Source organism: Geotrypetes seraphini, chromosome 2 (genome assembly GCF_902459505.1).
Source record: "Geotrypetes seraphini chromosome 2, aGeoSer1.1, whole genome shotgun sequence".
Lineage (NCBI taxonomy): Eukaryota > Metazoa > Chordata > Amphibia > Gymnophiona > Dermophiidae > Geotrypetes > Geotrypetes seraphini.
This window is the reverse complement of record NC_047085.1, coordinates 8,063,561-8,084,903: the sequence shown is the minus strand read 5'-3', so window position 1 is coordinate 8,084,903 and position 21,343 is coordinate 8,063,561. Positions and strand designations below refer to the sequence as shown.

The 21,343-nt window shown below is 44.2% G+C and overlaps 1 protein-coding gene across 1 annotated transcript in view; it reads left to right on the top strand.

The window, feature by feature from the left end:
- Positions 1–4,391: 4,391 nt before the first annotated feature.
- The window catches only part of LOC117355972 (epiplakin-like), a 122,514-nt gene continuing 105,562 nt past the window's right edge, over positions 4,392–21,343 (top strand). The window contains 1 exon segment of the mRNA XM_033935175.1: positions 4,392–4,410. The gene's annotated coding sequence lies outside the window, so the exon portion shown is untranslated.

Sequence of the window (21,343 nt, the reverse complement as noted above, 5' to 3'; positions counted from 1 at the left end):
AGCCAGTGTGTGTCGAGGTATGCAGTGGTGATGTGGTCGTATTTCTTCAGCGAATAAATCAGTCTCAGGGCTGTGTTTTGTACTGTTTGTAGTTGTTTTATCATGACTGTGGGGCAGGGAAGATAGAGGATGTTGCAGTAGTCTAGAAGTCCTAGGACTAGGGATTGGACCATGAGCTGGAATTGCTTTCTGTCGAAGAATTTTCAGATTTGCTTTAAGTTTCGCATGATCACGAACGATTTCTGGATTGTTTTGTTGATTTGTGGTTGCATGGTACAGCATCTGTCTATCATCACTCCTAGTAGTTTTAGGGTGGTTTGAATGGGGTATGTGATTGAGTTTATTGTATTTGAGTTTATTGTACTTGAAGTACTCATCGTACTTCAAGGCGCCTAGTAATGGCTTGATGCTGTAGTAATTCTCTTTGAGGAGCATTGAGTGAGTCAGTGGAAGAGACAGGTACCTGTTTCCATTATGAAGCAGCATGGCTTTGATGCTCTTGGGTGAGCTGTCAGTGATGAGATGCCACTCTTTCGGGTTACAGGTGATTCCAATTGCCTCAGACTGGTCACATTGTGGCAGAAGCAGAGCCCATCTTGATGGATGAAGAAGGTGGAAAAAGCGTGGTGATGCTGCCTCTGATCTGTGACTTCCACACTTTCATCCAGCAAGATCCACTGCTTGAGCCTAGGCATTAAAAGCTTGGCATTGGACTTGGTGAGACCAAGATCTCTGATCAAGTCATTGAGGTCTTTTTGGTTTGCATTCTTTCATCAGCTGCACTATTGATAAATTGGATCTACAACGTCTCCCTGACTCTCTGACATGCTGCTCTCTCTCTCTCTGGGGGAGTGGGCATGGGAAGCTCAATGCAATGTGGCACTGGGGCGATGGATGAAGAAATGCCCAAATATGTAATTGCAGATGCATGCTTGCTAGTTCGATGTTTGGAAGGGCCCCTAAGTTTACCCAGCTTGGAATCAATCTGGAATGTTCTGCAAAAAAATGTAAATTTCAAAATATCAATGTCCTGGTCACAAATGCAAAGTTTGAGGGGAATGATAGCCATTTTCTATATTTTTCTGGTGCAGGCAATTAAGAAAGAACACCTATTACCCAGCAGCAAAAATAAATAAAATTTTGTTACGTGGAGGGACATTTTCGATAGTCTGAGTTAGGATATTTTGGGAAAGACATCCAGAAATCCAGCAGAGAACATGTCAGTTCTCAAAACAGCAAGATGTCTCCCATAAAAGGTAGATCAACCAGAACACAGCTGTTCGATTGATTTTCAAGTTGAAAAAATCAGAGCCTGTGACAAAATACTGTCGGATGTTGCAATGGCTTCCCGTCGAGGCGCGGATACTCTTCAAATTGGGATGTTTTTGTTTCAAAACGTTAGCGGGCCTTGTGGCAGATTATTTCATTGATTACTTCATATTTACGGACAGAAAATTAAAACTGCACAAGCTAAATATATTTACATTTCCTTCAAAGGCTGTGTTTATAGGCGTTTTGCTTTTTTTTTTTTTTCTAAGAATTTTAGCCTATCAGGTAGCGTCATGGGCAAGGCCAGATTTTCCTATAGGCTTCAGCCTAGGGCCTCAAGATCAAGAGGGTCCTACATTCAAATTGTTAGCAAAATTAAAATTACACTATTCTAAAAACAGTGAACACTAAAACACTGAACCGAAAATAAGGAGAAATTCTACGCTTCGGATCGGAACCAGCTCCGGCCGCAACGGGGCGCCGACTCGGTTTCTCCCTTTCTTTTTCTCGCCCTGGGAGGAGGATCGGGGAGGGAAAGACGTCAGTCTGGAAACAGCTGGGCAAAGCCCAGCCCCGTGGGGAGAGAGGCAAAACATGGATCCGTCAGGACAGGGCGGCCCAGACTGGCATAGGGGGTGGGGGTGTTTCAGTGGAAGGGGGATGAGGGCATTGAAGATGTTAATTAACTCTGCTGCAAGATGAATTCCTGGGGTTTCAAGGATGTCACTTATAACTCCAGTTCTGAAACAATTGCATAGGTTACCCCTGCAGCAAAGAGTGCATTTTAAGATTCAACCATTCATCAGATCTTGTATCATGTTTCCCCGAAGGTATTACAAGATTTTTTTAAATCTTCCAACCTAGAAGATATCTAAGATCAGAAAATAGTATGAAATTGAGTCTAGAGAGGAAGATGTCAATTATGCATGTGGGGATTCGGGCAACAATGATGTCTGTGACAGGAAAGCCATGCCTGATATTTGGCGATTTTGTGCTGGGAGGATTCATTTCAAGAAAATGTTGAAAGCGTAACTGTTCATTAATGCCTTTCTCTGGTAATCCCTCTTCGTGGTACAATTCTCAAGAATAATCTGAATATGAACTTGTCTATTAATGTCTTTCTGTTTTAATAGTGTTGCAATTTGACTTGCTAATGTCTGTTCATGCTTTTCTGGAATTTTGTGATACAGTGTCAGGAGGATGAAAGTTCACGAACTTGTTAAAAGTACCATGAACACCTTGAAGATGTTATATTTTCTGTTATTGTTTCTCTTAAAATTCAATAAAAACTTTTGGGGAAAAAAAAAAGTGTCTGTTTTACCTTCCTGTGTTACACTTGTTGCAGTCTTTTTATTAATCACAGGGAGCTCAAGATAATGTGTATATAATTTGTAAACTGCATAGCCAATATGCAGTATATACATTTGTAAATAAATAAATACAATAAATATAGGGTTGGGGATGCAGAACCCAAGGTGGGAGGAGTTAGAAGTCAAAAGCACTCTCAAAGAGGTGGGTTGATATTTATAGACGGTCCCTGCTCAGAAGAGCTTACAATCTAATTTGGACAGACAGACACGACATATAGGGTTGGGGATGCAGAACCCAAGGTGGGAGGAGTTAGAAGTCAAAAGCACTCTCAAAGAGGTGGGTTGATATTTATAGACGGTCCCTGCTCAGAAGAGCTTACAATATAATTTGTATAGACAGACACAACATATAGGGTTGGGGATGCAGAAGCCAAGGTGAGAGGAGTTAGGAGTCGAAAGCACTCTCAAAGAGGTGGGTTGATATTTATAGACGGTCCCTGCTCAGAAGAGCTTACAATCTAATTTGGACAGACAGACACGACATATAGGGTTGGGGATGCAGAACCCAAGGTGAGAGGAGTTAGGAGTCAAAAGCACTCTCAAGAGGTGGGCTGACATTTATAGACGGTCCCTGCTCAGAAGAGCTTACAATCTAATTTGGATAGACAGACACGACATATAGGGTTAGGGATGCAGAAGCCAAGGTGAGAGGAGTTAGGAGTCAAAAGCACTCTCAAGAGGTGGGCTGACATTTATAGACGGTCCCTGTTCAGAAGAGCTTACAATATAATTTGTATAGACAGACACAACATATAGGGTTGGGGATGCAGAAGCCAAGGTGAGAGGAGTTAGGAGTCGAAAGCACTCTCAAAGAGGTGGGCTGATATTTATAGACGGTCCCTGCTCAGAAGAGCTTACAATCTAATTTGGACAGACAGACACGACATATAGGGTTGGGGATGCAGAACCCAAGGTGAGAGGAGTTAGGAGTCAAAAGCACTCTCAAGAGGTGGGCTGACATTTATAGACAGTCCCTGCTCAGAAGAGCTTACAATCTAATTTGGATAGACAGGCACGACATATAGGGTTAGGGATGCAGAACCCAAGGTGAGAGGAGTTAGGAGTCAAAAGCACTCTCAAGAGGTGGGCTGACATTTATAGACGGTCCCTGCTCAGAAGAGCTTACAATCTAATTTGGATAGACAGACACGACATATAGGGTTGGGGATGCAGAAGCCAAGGTGAGAGGAGTGAAGAGCTCTACTGTATACACTTCTCCCTCCGTATTCGCTGTGATAGGGGATTAACAGAACTGCAAATACTGAAAAACCGCAAATAACTTTTTCATAATTTGGGGGGCGGAGCCAGCAAGCTAAATACCGTGAATAATCGAATAGCTATGCTGACAACCGCGAAATGCTGAAACCATGAATACGGAGGAAGAAGTGTACCTGACAATTTTTGATGTTATAATTTTTATGTGAGATGTCCATTTGTGCTTTTTTTTTTTTTGCTTACACTTCGCTTGAACATTAGGACCAGCGACTAAAAAAAAAAAAAGAAATAGACCCCTCCTTTACTAAATGAGATCTCAGCCTGTCACATATCCACAGCCACATGGTCACAGTGACTGTGTCTGTGTTGTGGGTGTGTGCCTAGTCTGTGTGTGTGTATGGGTAGGATCTTCACTGGAAAGTGGCTGGAGGTGGAGAGCCCGGAGGGGTGGAGAGAGAAGCGACTGCCCTCATAAATCAGGGCTGGGAGGGTGCAGTGAGTGTCTCAGTCCTGCACTGAATGAGCAGCTGAGTCAGGGAGCAACTGCGCCTAAGAGGTAAGGCTGGCACTGACGGCACTGGGCTTATCTTCTGCTCAGGAATGCTTCCTTCCTTCTTCCTTTCCTCTTTCTCATTCACTCTCTTCTCTCCTATCTCCCTTCCCTCTCTGAGTTCTCTCTTTCCTGTCAGAGGTATGCTCTGTAGAAACACACTATGCAGCTTCAGTATTTCACTGGAGCTGCCCTGCTGAGGATAGGGATGTGAAGTGAGCCCCCCTGCCCATCTCGCAACCCCCCCCCCCCTCCAAGGTGCAGCAGTTGATGAATTATTCTAGGGTTTTGTTTTTAAATAATTTATATGCCGCATATCCTACAATTCTATGTGGATTACAAATTATTCAGGTACTCAAGCATTTTTCCCCTCTCACTCTATCTAATGTACCTGGGGCAATGGGGGGGATTAAGTGACTTGCCCAGGGTCACAAGGAGCAGTGCAGGATTTGAACCCACAACCTCAGGGAGCCGAGGCTGTAGCTCTAACCACTGCACCACACACTCCCACAGTGTTGTCCACACCAGACTCTCATGCCCTCTCCTTCAGCTACAGACACAACAGTAAGGGCCACGAGGTCAGGCCCCGGAGCAGAACCTGCTGCAGCACGCTTCTAGGTGAAAGCGCATCATTTCTCCAGCTTACTCACCTCTAATTGCTGAAGGATAATATGACGGATAGTAATTAGCCTTCAGTCACTGCATTGTTCTTTCTTGTCTCTCCGTTGTGAAAGCTTTTCTGCTTCAGGCACCAGGAACACACTGGCAGGCTCCATCCACCTCAGAGGTGGCTGTACGGATGTTTCTGTAGCTGGTTGGGTGCAGAGAACTATATAGAAAAGCCCCATGGTAGCAGAAATGTGACCATCTCGGAGAAAAGGTGACCAAAGTCTCCAGAAATAAGCTCTGTTAGAGCAAATACAACAGTCCAAATCCCACCTTTTTATGTGAGAAAGTTAAAAAGTGACAGATGCTTTTGCAGACTGATTATGGACCGGTGACATGAAAAATCGATCTGAGTCTTTAGTTACCTTTTCACAGAGATGGCCACGTTTGTGAGGTTTGGACTTAAGACGGAGGAAAGCAGAAACCAGAGAAGTGAATGGCCCAAAGGTAGAAAAAATAATTGTATTTTTAATTCATGATACAGTAGTGTGCTACCTGTGTTTATTAAGGTTAATAAAAATAACACGGTATCTTTTCACTTACCGTATTTTTCTCTCCATAAGATGCACTTTTACCACCCAAAAAAGTGGGTGGAAAAAAGGGTGCATTCTATGGAGCGAATACCCAAACCACCCCATCCCCGGTTACCTTATTTTAATTTTGGTGCCTCTCCAGCGGCAGCCTGCCTGGTCGGCTGACGTGGCTGCCTCCTCTTCCCTTCTGTAGCTGCAGAGTGGCGCATAAGGCTGATCGCCTGGTCCCACACCACTTTCGTTCTCGCGGGAAGTGGCGCGGGACCAGGCAGGCAGCCTTGTGTGCCGCTCTGTCGCTACAGAAGGGAAGAGGAGGCAGCTGCGTCAGCCGACCAGGCAGGCAGCCTTGTGCGCCACTTTGCTGCTGGAGAGGCAGCTGGAGACAGTGAGTCCTGCTTCCTACACACTCCCCGTGGGCTGGGCGCAAGCAGCAGCCATCGGATCCGTAAGGCGATGGGAGTCCCGGCATGGCGGTGCAGCCTTGAAGAGAGCGAGCGGCTGCAGCAATAGTAGCAACGGCGGCTGGTTCTGGCCTCCCACTCTCTTCCCTCCTTTCCCCCATGGCAGCGTTGGGCGGCACATCCAGGCCTCAGTTGCCTCCACCGCCGCTCCTCTGAATCACTTCACGTTCGGGCGGGACATGGAGGAACGGGCCCGTCAAGCTGCGCCGGAGGAACTAAAGAGATGGGGAGAGGTCGGAGGGGGTACGGGGAATGTGTGCCTGCCTGCCTGACTGCTAGCCTCGGGGGGGGAGGGGGGCTTGCCTTGCCTGCCTGTCTGTCTCGGGGTGGGGATGAGGAGTACAGTAGTTAAGAACCAGGGCAATCAGGGGAGGAAAAGAGACAGATCAAAGAAATGCTGAAGGAGGAGGGAGCATAGGGACAGGGACAAGGAATAATGCTGGAAAGGGGAGGAATAAAGATATAGAGATGTGATACTTAATGGAAGGGGAGAAAATGGATAGTGAAGAAGAGAAGAAAGATTATGCACTTTGGGGGGGCCTGCTTGCCTCGGGATGGGGGGCCCTGCCTGTCACTAGGCCACTAGGCCTGCCTGCCCTGTGCCCTGTCCTTGCCTACCACTAGACCACCAGAAGGGGGTCAGGGTGCAGAGCCTGGCAGGGAGAATTTGGTTCAGAATGGGGGGTTTTCTTGTTTTCCTCCTCTAAATTTAGGGTTCGTCTTATGGTCAGGTGCGTCTTATGGAGCAAAAAATGTGGTAAATACTTTTAATACATTTTTGACCAACTGTCAAAGGCCAAAACCTCCTTTCTCAGGACAGCTCACTGTTTTGACCTGGGGAAGGAGGTTTTGGCCTCTGAGAGGTAACTGAAAAATCTTTTAAGCCCTTTCAAAAAAAAAATTGTTATGGGGAATGTATTGGGCTGTAAGCCAAAAGCGAACACTCAATTCTGGCCTATGTTATAGCCAGAGGTGTGAAATGACAAAAGAAAAGCATAGGCTGGAAAGTTTAAATGGTTTATTCAAAAATAATAATTAAGAATTATTTAATTGATTTGCAGTACAATTTGTTCAAGTTATAGGTTACTCTGTATCTGGATTACAAATACTAATTATTGATGGCAAACTTGTCCAGACCTGCAAAGGGGATGCACACCTGGGTGGAGTGCGAGAGGATGTGAGGGTGTCTCCAACATTAACAAAAGAATAAGGGTCTGAAACAATGTCTTCCAGCCAAAGTACAGTTTTAAAAAATCAAGTCTTTTTTCAATGTAAAGTTTAATTATAAGGAACCGTGTTTCAACGGACTCGATACGGAGCCAGTACGGAGCCTCGATATGGAGCCATGTTTCGAAGGACACCCACCTACATCAGGAGTCACAGATTTCTATATCGTGTAAAAACTAAATGATCCCAATAAAAACAGGAAAACCAATTTGAAAATCTCTCAACGCCTGGTGTTTACTGTTGCAGGAAGTTTCTTTGTGAAGCACAGTGAGAGATTTTCAAATTGGTTTTCCTGTTTTTATTGGGGATCATTTAGTTTAGTGAACTGTCCAAGACACGCACTAAATCTACCAGAAAGCTAAACCTTGACACTCACACACACATACACACACAGAGGAAATCCTTATATCTTTTCAGAAATATATTTTAATGAGAAATATAATTGATTTACTCACTTTTAGCAGGTGTCCCTCAGAGATTTGTTCCCCTCATACTTCTTAGTTTCAGAATCTTTCTCTAGTTAGTAGATGAGGATGCGGAATTGGAAGGCAGGAGAATAGTCCAGCAGAACAGGAAGGTTTCAGGGCTGGGGGGGCTGAAGCATCCCTGCATGGTAAGGACGAGATTTGGCCGGAGGGAGAAGGGAGAGAGGCAACGCATTGGTCCCCAGGCCACCTCTGGGCTCCCCTCAAATTGGAGGGTTGGCTACGCCCCTATAGCTGCTTTTATAATTGGCGTTCAATGCACAACAGCAGCACATCTAACTGAAGCTGCTAAGTTCTAGACTTGTCCCATAAATCTTGAAATTTGACAGGATGAAAGGCAGCTGCAGTCAATGAATTAGACTCAGGTATTAGGTGTTGGTCCCTCTCCAGGTACTGGTATTGATCATACAGGACTGGGACAGCTGCTGGGAATTAACTAGATACCACTGATGCTCGGTGGCAGTATCTGAATAGCCACCTAGATTAACCAGGTAGCTATCCAGGTGCTGCACTGAATGTCTCGCTCTTGCACTGACACTAACTGCGGAGTGCCATGGCAGTCTGCCTGGATTTTCAGTAGCAATATCCTGCAATATGCTGATAAAAAGCTAGGTTGGACTCAATCACCAGACATGTGGGGAGAGTGTGGCGCGGTGGTTAAAGCTAGGTTGTGGATTCAAACCCCACGCTGCTCCTTGTGACCCTGGGCAAGTCACTTAATCCTCCATGGCCCCAGGTACGTTAGATAGATTGTGAGCCCACCGGGACAGAGAGGGAAAATCCTTGAGTACCTGATTGTAAAAACCGCTTAGATAACCTCGATAGGCGGTATATAAAATCCTAATAAACTTGAAACTTGGAGCAAAGCCGGGCCTGGTGGGAAAGGTGTTGTCTTGGTTATATCGAGTAAGAATCCAAGGTAGCCTTATACCCTGAGGTTTACACTCCTTCCCCAAACCTCTCCGGAACCGTTCCAAATTATCTCTCTAAGTTGTACTGTAATAGAATCTCAGACAGTTCTATTGCACCCTTCCACTGGACTAAATTGTATGTCCTTAAATTTGCACTGTAAGTCACCTTGAATCTTCTTAGGTGTAGCACGACTCATAAATCTAAGATTAGATCAGATCAGTATTATCTCTTGCTTTTTAGTCTTTACATGAGTCCAGTGGTTCAAGTAGCTACTAAGTAGTAGATTTAAAACAAACTAGAGAAAATATTTCTTCATTCAGTATGTAATTAAGCTCTGGAATTCATTGCAGGAGAATGTGGTGAAATCAGTTAGCTTGGCGGGGTTTAAAAAAGGCTTGGATAATTTCCTAAAAGAAAAGACCATAGGCAACATAGAATCTGTTTTGTTACTTAGGATCTAGCTAGGTATTTGGGACCTGGGTTAGCCACTGTTGGAAACAGGACACTGGGCTGGATGGACCTTTGGTCTGTCCCAGTTTGGCAATTCTTATGTTAAGTACAGGACAATCAAGCCATTGTGACATCACTGCTGAGGTTGGCTCTTAGGCATTGGTGGAATGATGCATTATGACATCACAATCTCAGCTCCGGAATGTTGCTACTCTTTGGGTTTCTGTCTGGGACTTGGGACTTGGGTTGGCCACTGTTGGAAACAGGAGACTGGACTTGACTGTCCCAATGTGGCAATTCTTATATTCTTATGTTCTTAATCTGCAATGTTATGTCATATATTTGCTGATGTCAGCAAAAGAAAAGAAAAAAAGTGTAACAAATATGAATGTACTATCTACACCTCATCACAAATTAATGCAACCCAGATCCCCAGTGACACCACTTTAGGCTCAAATGATTCTCATAACTTTTCATCAGCTCTTTGACGATGTGGTCTAAAGAGCCGGTGAAAAGTTATTAGGGATTAAGCCTTGACAAAACACAGGGTGAAACATGTTGGCGAACTTTAGAGACCAGAAAAGCTAAGTATATAAGAAATCTCTAATTCTAGGAGCTCTCAGAAATAGAAACTTGGCTTTCCCACTGTTAAAGGAAGAAAAACTATGGCCAATTCTTGTTGATCATTTTCGTTTTTATTCGTAAAAGTTTGGAATGCCCTTCCTTCTATAATTAGAGTTCTCTCTCATCTACCCACTTTTCGTAAAGTACTGAAGTCATATTTATTTCACAGATTCACTAATGATTCTTCTTTTTCAAATAATCAGTCATAAAAGATAAAATTCTGGCCTAAAAGATATTGTTTCTGTTCTAATCTCCTCTATAATTTTATAAATATATTGTTAACCGAGTCGAGCCCTCCAGTTGGGATGAATCGGTATCAAAAATCAAAGATTAGATTAGATAAAATTATACAATTATTGATTAAGGGAAGCTTAAACCTAATAAGTAGAAGATCCAGTGACGATATGAGAGGTGAATCTTATGAGCCTAAAGTGCTGCCACTGAGGGTTGGGGGTGCATTAATTGGTGATGAGGTGGGTGTATATGTTGAACGATACTGGGTCATCCCAATGGACCATCAAGCCCAGTAGCCCATTCCCACGGTGGCCAATCCAGGTCATTAGTACCTGGCCAAAACCCAAGGAGTAGCAACATTCCATGATACCGATCCAGGGCAAGCAGTGGCTTCCCCATGTCTTTCTCAATAACAGACTACGGACTTTTCCTCCAGGAACTTGTACAAACCTTTCTTAAAACCAGCTATGCTATCCACTCTTACCACATTGCCTGGCAATACGTTCCAAAGCTTAACTATTGTCTGAATGAAAACTTTCCTCCTATTGGTTTTAAAAGTACCATATGTACTCAAATATAAGTCAAGACCCCCATTTTCCCCCAAAAAGGAGGAAAAATGGTTGACTCGAATATAAGTCGGGCGGCTTAATATTCAAGTGTCCCGCCCTGCCAGGCACTGCACCCAGCCCCCTTCCCTCCCTCCCCCTTTAAGGCTCTATTCCCAGTCCCTGTGAGACTCTGCCCCCTGCCCCCCTCCCTGCCCTGTCCGTTATACCTCCTCTGCCGATCCCTGGCACTCTTGTCCCTCTGCTAACCCGGTCGGTCGGTGGCTGCCACGAGTTCTGGTTTCTTCAGCCGCTGAGCGGCACCCAGCAGGACCGTGCTTTGGTGCTGCTGCTTGGCGCTGAGCGGCTTCCTGACTGGCTTCTGCAAATTCTAGCAATCCACATGCATTTTAACAACTTTGAACAGTTTAGTGTCATCTGCAAATTTAATCACCTCACCCGTTGTTCCAATTTCCAAATCATTTATGAATAAGTTAAATAGCACCGATCCCAGTACAGACCCCTGTGGCACTCTACTGTTTACTCTCCTCCATTGAGAAAAAATTACCATTTAATCCTACCCTCTGTTTTCTATCCGATAACCAATTCCTAATCCACAACTGAACTTTGCCACCTATCCCATGACACTTTAATTTTTTCAGGAGCCACTCATGAGGAACTTTAACTAAAGCTTTCTAAAAATCTAGATACACTATATCAACCAGCTCCCCTTTATCCACATGTTTATTTATACCTTCAAAGAAGTCAAGCAAATCGGTGAGGCAAGATCTCCCTCGGCTAAACCCATGCTGACTCCGTCTCATTAAATCATGTTTGTCTACCTGTTCCACAATTTTATTTTTTTATAATTGTTTCCACCATTTTGCCCAGCACTGAAGTGAGGCTGACCAGTCTGTAATTTCCTGGATTTCCCCTGGAGCCCTTTTTAAAAATCAGTGTAACCTTGGCCATCCTCCGACCTTCAAGTACTACAGACGACTTTAGCAACAGATTACAGATCACTAGACTAGCTGTTCTGCCATCTTATCCTACGCACTGGTAGTTTCCAGGTTTTGTACATGAGTTGTACGCTGACTGGAATATCCAGCTTCCCCTAATTCTCTATAGGCCGAGATCCCTCAGAAGAATTTTCCATTAAACTGTACTGCTGGGGGCAAAGTCTCCAAACGGATTAGTTTTGCTAATACCATGAAAGAAATGAGCTTCCTTTCTAAGCCAAGGTATGTGGGCTATGATCTCATTTTCTCAAATTCACTGCTAATGCACACCATAGTACTTGCATCGTGCCAAAGAGATCTGCTTTCCGGAGTTCAAAAGATGTAACATGTACAGGCAATTTATTCAGAATGATGGGAAAGGTCTCTGTAGCTTTCTGTCACATTATATTGGTCTTCGGCAGATCTTGGGAGGAGAGTTTGGTGGTTAGAGCTACAGCCTTATAACCCTCAGGTCGTGAGGTCAGACCTGTGACCCTGGGCAAGTCCCGTAATCCTCCACTGCCCCAGGTACATTAGATGGACTGTGTGAGCCCACCTGGACAGAAAGAGGAGATGCTTGAAGTACCTGTATGGAAGCCATTTTGAATAGGGCAGTATACAAGTGCCAATCCCACCCCAACACCTCTATGATCAGTGCTGTTCTGGGTTTTATCTCTTCCTTGCATCCAGCTTTTTATCTGTCAGAATGGTAACATAGTAGATGACGGCAGATAAAGACCCAAATGGTCCATCCAGTCTTCCCAACCTGATTCAATTTTTAAATTTTATACATTTTTTCTTCTTAGCTATTTCTGGGCAAGAATCCAAAGTTGTACCTGGTACTGTGCTTGGGTTCCAACTCCTAAAGTCTCCGTCAAAGGTCACTCCAGTCCATCTACACCCTCCCGGCCATCGAAGCTCTCCCCAGCCCATCCTCCACCAAACGGCCATATACAGACCCAGACCTTGTAAGTCTGCCCAGTACTGGCCTTAGTTCTTCAATATTTACGGTTATTTTCCGATTCTCATTCTCCGTGATCCCAGCACATTGCCAGGAGAGCAATATTGTGATGCTGACAAAGTTTCCAATGGATGAGACTTGCCAATTTATTGTGTCTTTCTGTACAGGAATTCTTCCACCCATGAGATCACGTAGGTGCTTTCATTGCCTGGGTTTATTAGGGTCTCATCGCTTGTAAAATCCAGGACCAACCTAGTTGCTAGACTATTGAGTCGCACCAAGGAGACTAACACCCCCCAATACAATTTGATCTTTACAATGATTGTTTTCTCCACAACCTTCCACAGGGACGGGGCACAAATCAGGGAAGGTGTTTTCTAATGCATCATCCCAACACCTAGTGCCCAGAAGTAGAGAATGACAAGAGGACAAAGTTTGTCCCCCTCCCCCACAGGCACTGTCCCTCTTCCCACAAACTCTGCTCCTGCCCCGTCCCCCTGGACTCTGTCCTCATTTGCACAAGCCTCAAACACTTATGATTTTATATTTAAATCTTTTTATTAAAGTATAAAAAGGGACAATATTCTGTACAAATTAGTCTTCCATTTTGATTTGGTACAACCTTCCCAAAGATTCAGTTGTTTATGTTTTTACATCATCTGGGAAAGTAATTGGATTGTCTTTCAGACATGGGTGTAGAAGAGAAGCTCAACTATGTAGTGGATGAAGAGGAAAATAAGTGTCTATTAAATGCTGGAATTGTTTCTTGATGCCAGCAACGATGGATGAATCTATCGTAGTAACAGTAAGATGCCTGAGCAGCTGGGCACATGATGGAAGGATATTGCAGATGGCAGACAAGACACAAATGATGTCACTTAACAGTAGCTCATTGAAATCCAAAAGCAGTTTCTGCAGGGGGGGGGGGGGTTAATCATTGAATTCAGTAGCCAATTGTCTAAGATGTGTTAAATTTTAAATATTGATACTAGTCTCAAGTGTTTAAAGAATGGCACAGGGAAAAAGATTGTCCCTGTCTCCATGGGTTCTGTACCTGTATCATTCCATACCCAGGAGGCTTGCAGTGTCTGTATAGGAGACTATGGAGGGTGTTCTAGGTATTTTATTTTCCAATTTTCTATACCGTTCTCCCAGGGGAGCTAAGAATGGTTTACATGAATGTATTCAGGTACTCAAGCAGTTTTCCCTGTCTGTCCCAGCAGACTCACGATCCATCTAATCTACCTGGGGCAATTGGGGGGGATTAAGTGACTTGCTCAGGGTCACAAGGAGCAGTGTGGGTTTGAACCCACAAGTAGCTTTTAACCACTGCGCCCCACTCTTCCCCTGAGAAAAGAGCCTGCCCCATATCAGCCAGGGTTGGAGCTGGTTCCACTCAAGGTCCAGTATATCCACGACACACCCTAAACCTGTCCATTTGCATTGCTTCAAAGCAAACTTTGGCATAAAGCAGAGTCCTTTGTACATGCAGCCAACTAAAAGTTGCTAACAGAGGTGCCAAAGGCTCGATGTCATCAGACCAGGCTGTCTCGGTCCTTGCTTAGTGCATGGCAATTATGGGCCTGTAGCTCTGATTTCCTTAGGCAACAATCAGAGCCACAGACCCATGTGTCCGGGGGGGGGGGGGGGGGGAGGAGGAGGGGAACCTTAGGCACGTTTAACTACTACTACTTATCATTTCTATAGGTGTACACAGCACTATACATTTAATATTCAATAGACGGTCCCTGCTCAGAAGAGCTTACAATGTAATAGATAGAACCTTTAAGTTCCAAGCGAACAGACAGCAAATCTGGCTGAAAAACCACATAATCGAACCCAATGTAACTTATAATGCATTCCGCAAAACAATCAAAACTGCCCTATTCGCAAAATACATTGACTAAAACGGTCCCCAACGCCACCAGGTCTCCTCTCCCCGTTAAACGCATTTTCTCTCTCTCTACAAACCCCTCATACCTTGATCTCCTCGAACCCAGAACTCCAACTCATGGTTGTTCTAAATCCCTCAGACACTCATTACCCTTAGATCTCCAATCAATTAATACGTAACTTTCGCCTCTAAACTATTGTATTGCATTTAGACTCTTTGTACGATATTGTATTTAGACTTAATGTATAGTATTGTATTTAGACTTAATGTATAGTATTGTTATTCAGACTCACGATATTGTATAGTATCGTATTGTATGTGGATCTATTGTTTTGTTTTGTATTGTTTTAAAACCTTTAATATTCGCTGAATGTCCAGCCTTCTTACTATGTAAACCGCCTAGAAGTCGTCTGACTGTGGCGGTATAGAAAAATAAAGTTATTATTATTATTATTATTAATATGGACAGACAGACAGGACATCTGAGGGTTGGAGAGTTTCTGGTAGAAGGAATGATACAATAGGTCATGGTATCTGACAGCAGTGAGTGGGAGTTGACTTCAGAAAAGCGGACGTTTGGCTAGAGACGGGGCATGACGTTTTCACTCTGGCAGCGTGGCAAGAAGGAAGGGGCAGAGCCTGGAGTGGGCGGTGGAGGAGAAGAGGGGGGTAGCATCGGGGGAGAATGAATGCGGTTGTAAGTCGGTACCAATTGCGCAGTTATTCCAATGCACGCTTCCAATTATAACATAAGGCTGCTTGCCAAATGCCACCCTATATGTTGCTCTCTGACCTCTTTAGCAGATGGATATACAAGATCCTCTAAGTAATTCACACCGAGCACCCGAACTCCTTTTAAGACATCACTCCTTTTCCAATTAACATTTATTGATTTCCTTTCTCGGTCTTTAGTAGACGGCATGGTTAGGCAGATCAGATAGGTCATATGGTCTTTATTACTTGGGACCTGGGTTGGCCACTGTTGGAGACAGGATTCTGGCTTGATGGACCTTCGGTCTGTCCCAGTATGGCAACTCTTATGTTCTTATGTGAGCCGAGTATAGGACAATCCAGCCATTGTGACATCATTGCTGAGTTTGGCTCTTAGACATTGGTGGAATGAGGCATTATGACATCACAATCTCAGTTCTTGGATGTTGCTACTATTTGGGTTTCTGCAAGGTACTTGGCACCTGGGTTGGCCACTGTTGGAAACAAGATACTGGTCTTGATGGACCTTTGGTCTGTCCCTGTATAGCAGCAATTCTTATTTTTCTATGTTTACTGTTCTCGATAGATGCACATACACAACTTCCTGTACGCTACCAAGCGTCATGCCAGAATGGAAATATACAGTCAGTCCGGGCTTCTGGATCATTCTGGTGCCTGTTGCGCTGATTCCAAATCCCAGAGTGCACTAGAAAGGAGATTCAAAAGCCAACACTGGCCTCAAGTCTTTCTGTCTGGGAACTGGGCACTGCGCAGCCCTAGCTATGGAGCACAGCAATGTGGGACTGCGGTATCAAATGCTATCCATCTTCTTTAAGATTTTCATCAGTGACCTAGAAGAAGGAACATCCAGTGAGATCATCAAGTTTGCAGACGACACAAAGCTATGCCGGGCAATCAGATCGCAGAAGGATAGCGAGGAACTCCAGAGCGACTTGTGTCAGTTGGAGATTGGCAGATGAAGTTTCATGTGGAAAAGTGCAAAGTAATGCATTTAGGCAGAAAGAACAAGGAACACAAGTATAGAATGTCAGGTGCAACTCTGGGTAAGAGCGAACAAGAAAAGGACCTGGGTGGACTGATAGGACCCTGAAACCATTGGCACAATGCACGGCAGCGGCAAAGAAAGCAAATAGAATGTTAGGCATGATAAAGAATGGAATCACGAGTAGATCGGAGAAAGTTATAATGCCGCTTTATAGGGCAATGGTCAGACCCCACTTGGAATACTGCGTCCAACATTGGTCTCCCAACCTAAAGAAGAGATGCTGGAGAGGGTGCAGAGATGAGCAACAAAGCTAATAAAAGGTATGGAGAACTTGGAATAAGAGGAACGACTTAAGAGACTGGGATTGTTCTCCCTTGAGAAAAGGAGACTGCGAGGGGATATGATCGAGACTTTCAGAATACTGAAAGGAATCGACAAAATAGAGCAGGAAAAAAATTGATTTACAATGTCCAATGTGACACGGACAAGAGGACATGGGCTGAAGTTAAGGGGGGACAAGTCCAGGACAAATATCAGGAAGTTCTGCTTCACGCAACGAGTGGTGGACACCTGGAATGCTCTCCCGGAGGAGGTTGTTACGGAATCCACCGTTCTAGGATTTAAAAGCAAACTAGATGCACATCTCCTTACGAGAGGCATAGAGGGATATGGGTGACTAAAATTACGCCAGGTGTATACCTGGCTGGGCCTCCGCGTGTGCGGATCGCCGGACTTGATGGACCGAAGGTCTGATCCGGAGATGGCAGTTCTTATGTTCTTATGTTGTTCTTAATGAAGTTCTTAGCATGGACTCTGCTCTCTCTCCCCTTCCCCCACTACCTGCTCCCATCAAGAGCTTCAGCAGCAGAGACTGGAACACCCTATGACATTCTGCAGGTTACCCTGACCTGGAGACACCTAACCGGCTGGTTGTCAAAATATCTGGCATTGATAGACATCAGGTTATTTGTAAGCACTGGAAACTCAGTGCAGACATATCTACTTGACACATAGGTGTGTCTGAAGGACTGGATGTTGGCAAGGGGAACCTGTGCTATCTGAAACCAGTGTCATCATATCGGCAATCGTGCACGCCCCTGGACGGAGCAGGCTCCCCTCTCTTTCTTGTGCTGGGGGGTAGAAATGTGGCCCTTTTCCCACTATTTCTGTGCAAAAGTTCTAATGAATTTACCGAGAGGCTATTTCTCAACTTGACTGCTGCCTCTCTAGGTCTTGGTTCATGTTTCAGCCTCATATTTGAACTCTTTCCGTGTGAAGGCATATTTTTGTAATTTGCTTCCCCCGTTGCTCTGCTCAGATTTATAAAGGCAGTGGGAGGTTTAATATCCCAAAGTAGCTCAGAAATGAAAACGTACATAGTAACACGGTAAATGACGGCAGATAAAAGACCTGTGTGCCCAGCAGTCCTGTTCATTCTCAAGGCAACAAACCAGTAGTTGCTCATTTTACTTGCTACGTTTCAGCAGAAGATTTTTTCCTCCCACCTAAGATACTCGAAGCCAGAGTTATTTTTAAATTCGGCTGCATTTGCTATAAAGCCCTCTTCGGGCTACTACCATCATACTTATCCACCCAACTAAAATTATTCATATCAAATAAGAACACAACTCGTTTTAAAAGTTTTCTAGACAAAACTCTGGCTTTTCAAGGGGGGAAAATGAACTCTTGGATGTGTCCTCTAATTACCCAATCCCAGTCGTACTATGAGTTCAGAAAATCGATGAAAACCTATTTGTTTGGTAAATTTATGCGATGATTTTGCATTGTGTTATATTGCATTGTATTGTACTGTATTGCATTCCACTGAATTCTACTGTATTTTCTGTTTTCGCTGATATGTCTCAGTTCTCTTGCTTTGAACCACTTCTGGTTGGGCGGTATATGAGAAAATAAATTATTATTATTATTATTATTCAGGTGATTTGGACTAATAGACGAAATGCTACCCAAATGTTCGGGGAATTCAATTGTAAAAAAAAAATTTCTTCCGAAACTCCTAGTTTCCATTGTCTCCCCTTGAGAATGTAGACAGCGATCCCTGCGTTTTTCCCATGGAAGTCATCTTGGGTGAGTGCTTTGAGGACTGCCTGTGATTCTGGTGTCAAAGGGACAAAGGCACGCGCAGACAATTGAGCGCAGTGTGGAGGCGCGCGCTGCTGAAAATTACTGTTTTTAGGGCTCCGACCGGGCTTTACTTAATAGAGATCGCGTCGCGTTGTGGGGGCATTGTGGGGGGGGGGGGTTTTGGGGGGTTGTAACCCCCCACATTTTACTGAAAATTTCACTTTTTCCCTGTTTTTAGGGAAAAAGTTAAGTTTACAGTAAAATGTGGAGGGTTACAACCCCCCAAACCCCCACAACGCTGGCGCGATCTCTATTAAGTAAACTTGGGAGGCTCCCCAACAAAACCCCCCATCGGAGCCCCTAAAAACTGTCATTTTCTTTGGCGTGCGCCTCCGTCTTGCGCTCAGTTGTCGGCGCGCGCCTTTGTCTTTCGCGGGGTTGTCTATGAACCGTGATTCTGCCTGGATCTCTTCAATCGTGTTAAAACGGCGCCCTTTCAGTGGTAATTTCATTGGGGGGAATAGGAAAAAAGTCACAGGGGGCAAGGTCAGGCGAATAGGGAGGGCGTGAACAGACAGAAATGCAATGGGCCTTCTGTTCACCAGTTAGCAGTCTTGGCACATATTTCGCAGAAATGCGTCTCACGTTCAATTAGTCCGACAAAATTCATTGAACTGCCCCGTATCTCACAAACATCGTTGATAGTTTGCCTGCGATCTGCAAGAATAGTCTTTGCTATGGTTTCCAGTGTTGTGCGTGCTGCCGGTCGTCCGGAACGGTCATCGTCATGGACAGATGTTCATCCGTCCTTGAAGCGTTTGCACCAAAGAATACCTCACAATCTACCTGGAAAAACATAACCTACTCCACCCCTCACAATCAGGATTTCGAACCAACCATAGTACAGAAACACTACTTGTCTCTCTTCTAGATACAGCCCGGCAACACATCAGTAAAGGAAAAAAGATGATACTAATACAACTTGACCTCTCTGCTGCATTTGACCTAGTTGACCACACCATATTACTACAGATACTCGACGCCATAGGGATCTCTGGCAAAGTTTACAACTGGTTTCAAGGGTTCCTCAAATCAAGAACCTACAGGGTAAAATACAATGATATCAAATCAGAGCCATGGGCAAATCCCTGCGGAGTTCCACAAGGATCACCTCTCTCACCTACACTCTTCAACCTCTTTATCTCCTCCCTAGGAGCCACCTTAGATAACCTAAATGTCACATCCTTTAGCTACGCAGACGACATCACCATACTCCTCCCCTTCGACCCTTCAGAGCCCACCACCACCGCAAAGCTGGAAACAACCCTAGATACAGTAGAAAAATGGATGATGGATCATAAACTAAAACTAAACTCAGAAAAAACAAAATTCCTCCTGCTCGAAAAAGCCAAATCTCCTACCATCACAGAACTGATAATCAAAAATACCAAATACCCAATACAACCCGAACTAAAACTACTAGGAGTCACCATAGACAGATGTTGCACAATGCAGTCCCAAATCAACAAGACGACCCAGAAAGCTTTCCTAACCATGAGAAACCTACGCAAAATCAGAAAATTCTTCAACCAAACACAATTCAGACTAGTCGTACAATCCCTAGTCTTAGGTCTGCTGGACTATTGCAACTCCCTATATCTTCCTTGTCCAGCCATTATGATAAAGCAACTCCAGACCATACAAAACACCGCCCTCAGACTGATCTACTCACTTAGAAAATATGATCACATAACAACCGCCTTCTTAGACTCCCACTGGCTACCCATACAAGCACGAATTCAATTCAAATTCCTCTGCCTATTATTCAAAGCAATACAAGGCTCTTCCCCATCCTACCTAAACAACCGCTTAAACCAGATCTCCACCACAAGACAAAGAAGAACCCCAAATCCTTTTGCCTTCCCTCCACTCAAAGGCACACAACGCAAGAAAATGTTTGACAACCTTCTGGCAACACAAGCAGCAAAACTCAACCATTCCATCTCCAACCTGCTGACAACATCGGACGACTTCAAAACATTCCGTAAAGAAATCAAAACCCTGCTTTTTAAAAAATTCATCCAAAAACCTTAAACCACTTCACCTACCTCCAGCTAAGTTCACCTACCTCCAGAAAATTCACCTACCTCGACTGAACTCATCTACCACCAGATAATCCTCCCCCAAATATCACACCTAATCACCCTTCAAGTAAACAGACCATAAAAAGATTGTAATCTTGCCTACTCTAACTGTATTCCATTTGCTAATATCACACAGCTAGGCACTGTCAGTTTTCTATCCAACCCATAAGATCCCCAAGAAAAAAAAAAAAAAAAAATTTGTATCCTCACTGGAAAATGTCCAGTAAAATCCTCTGTAATGTGATCATCTCTGGAAATGTCCAGTCAAATCTTTTGTAATCCGCCTTGAACTGCAAGGTATAGGCGGAATAGAAATCCGTAATGTAATGTAATGTAATGTAATGTTTTGCTTTGGCACATGGCATTATCTCCAAAGACTTCCTGGAGCATACGATGGGTTTCTGCAGCAGTTTTTTTTTAAAGTTTGAAACAAAATTTGATGCAGATTCTTTGCTCAATAAAATCTGTCATATCGAAATCCGCCGAGTCACTAAAACACAACCTGACAAGGTCGCACAGAACAAAACAATGTGACCATTCAGCTGCAGGCCCATTGACACACTGATTCACAAAGCATACTGCTAGACAGCTCTAGCGGTGGAAGGGCATACTATATCCAGTTCACGCACACTGTTCAAATTCCCCGAACTTTGGGATAGCACCTCGTAAAGTATTTGTAATTGCTCTTGAACCTTTTTGCACCTGTGGGACGGATACCATAGCAGTCCATCCAGCATCGTCTTCACTTCCCGCTGCTGGGTTTCGATTTAAGCACCACTCCTGCGCATCAGAAATAAAGATATCGTTTTTCATCTGTCGAGTTTTGTGTCGATACTATCCTCTTTCTGTTTAGGGATGCTTTGTGTCTATCCCATGCATTTTTTAACTCCGTCACTGCTTTTCCCTCCACAGGAAGAGTATTCCAGGCATCCACCACTCTCTCCATGAACAAGTGGATCGATTTTTCACTCCGTCAAAAATTACAAAGACTAGGGGACACTGG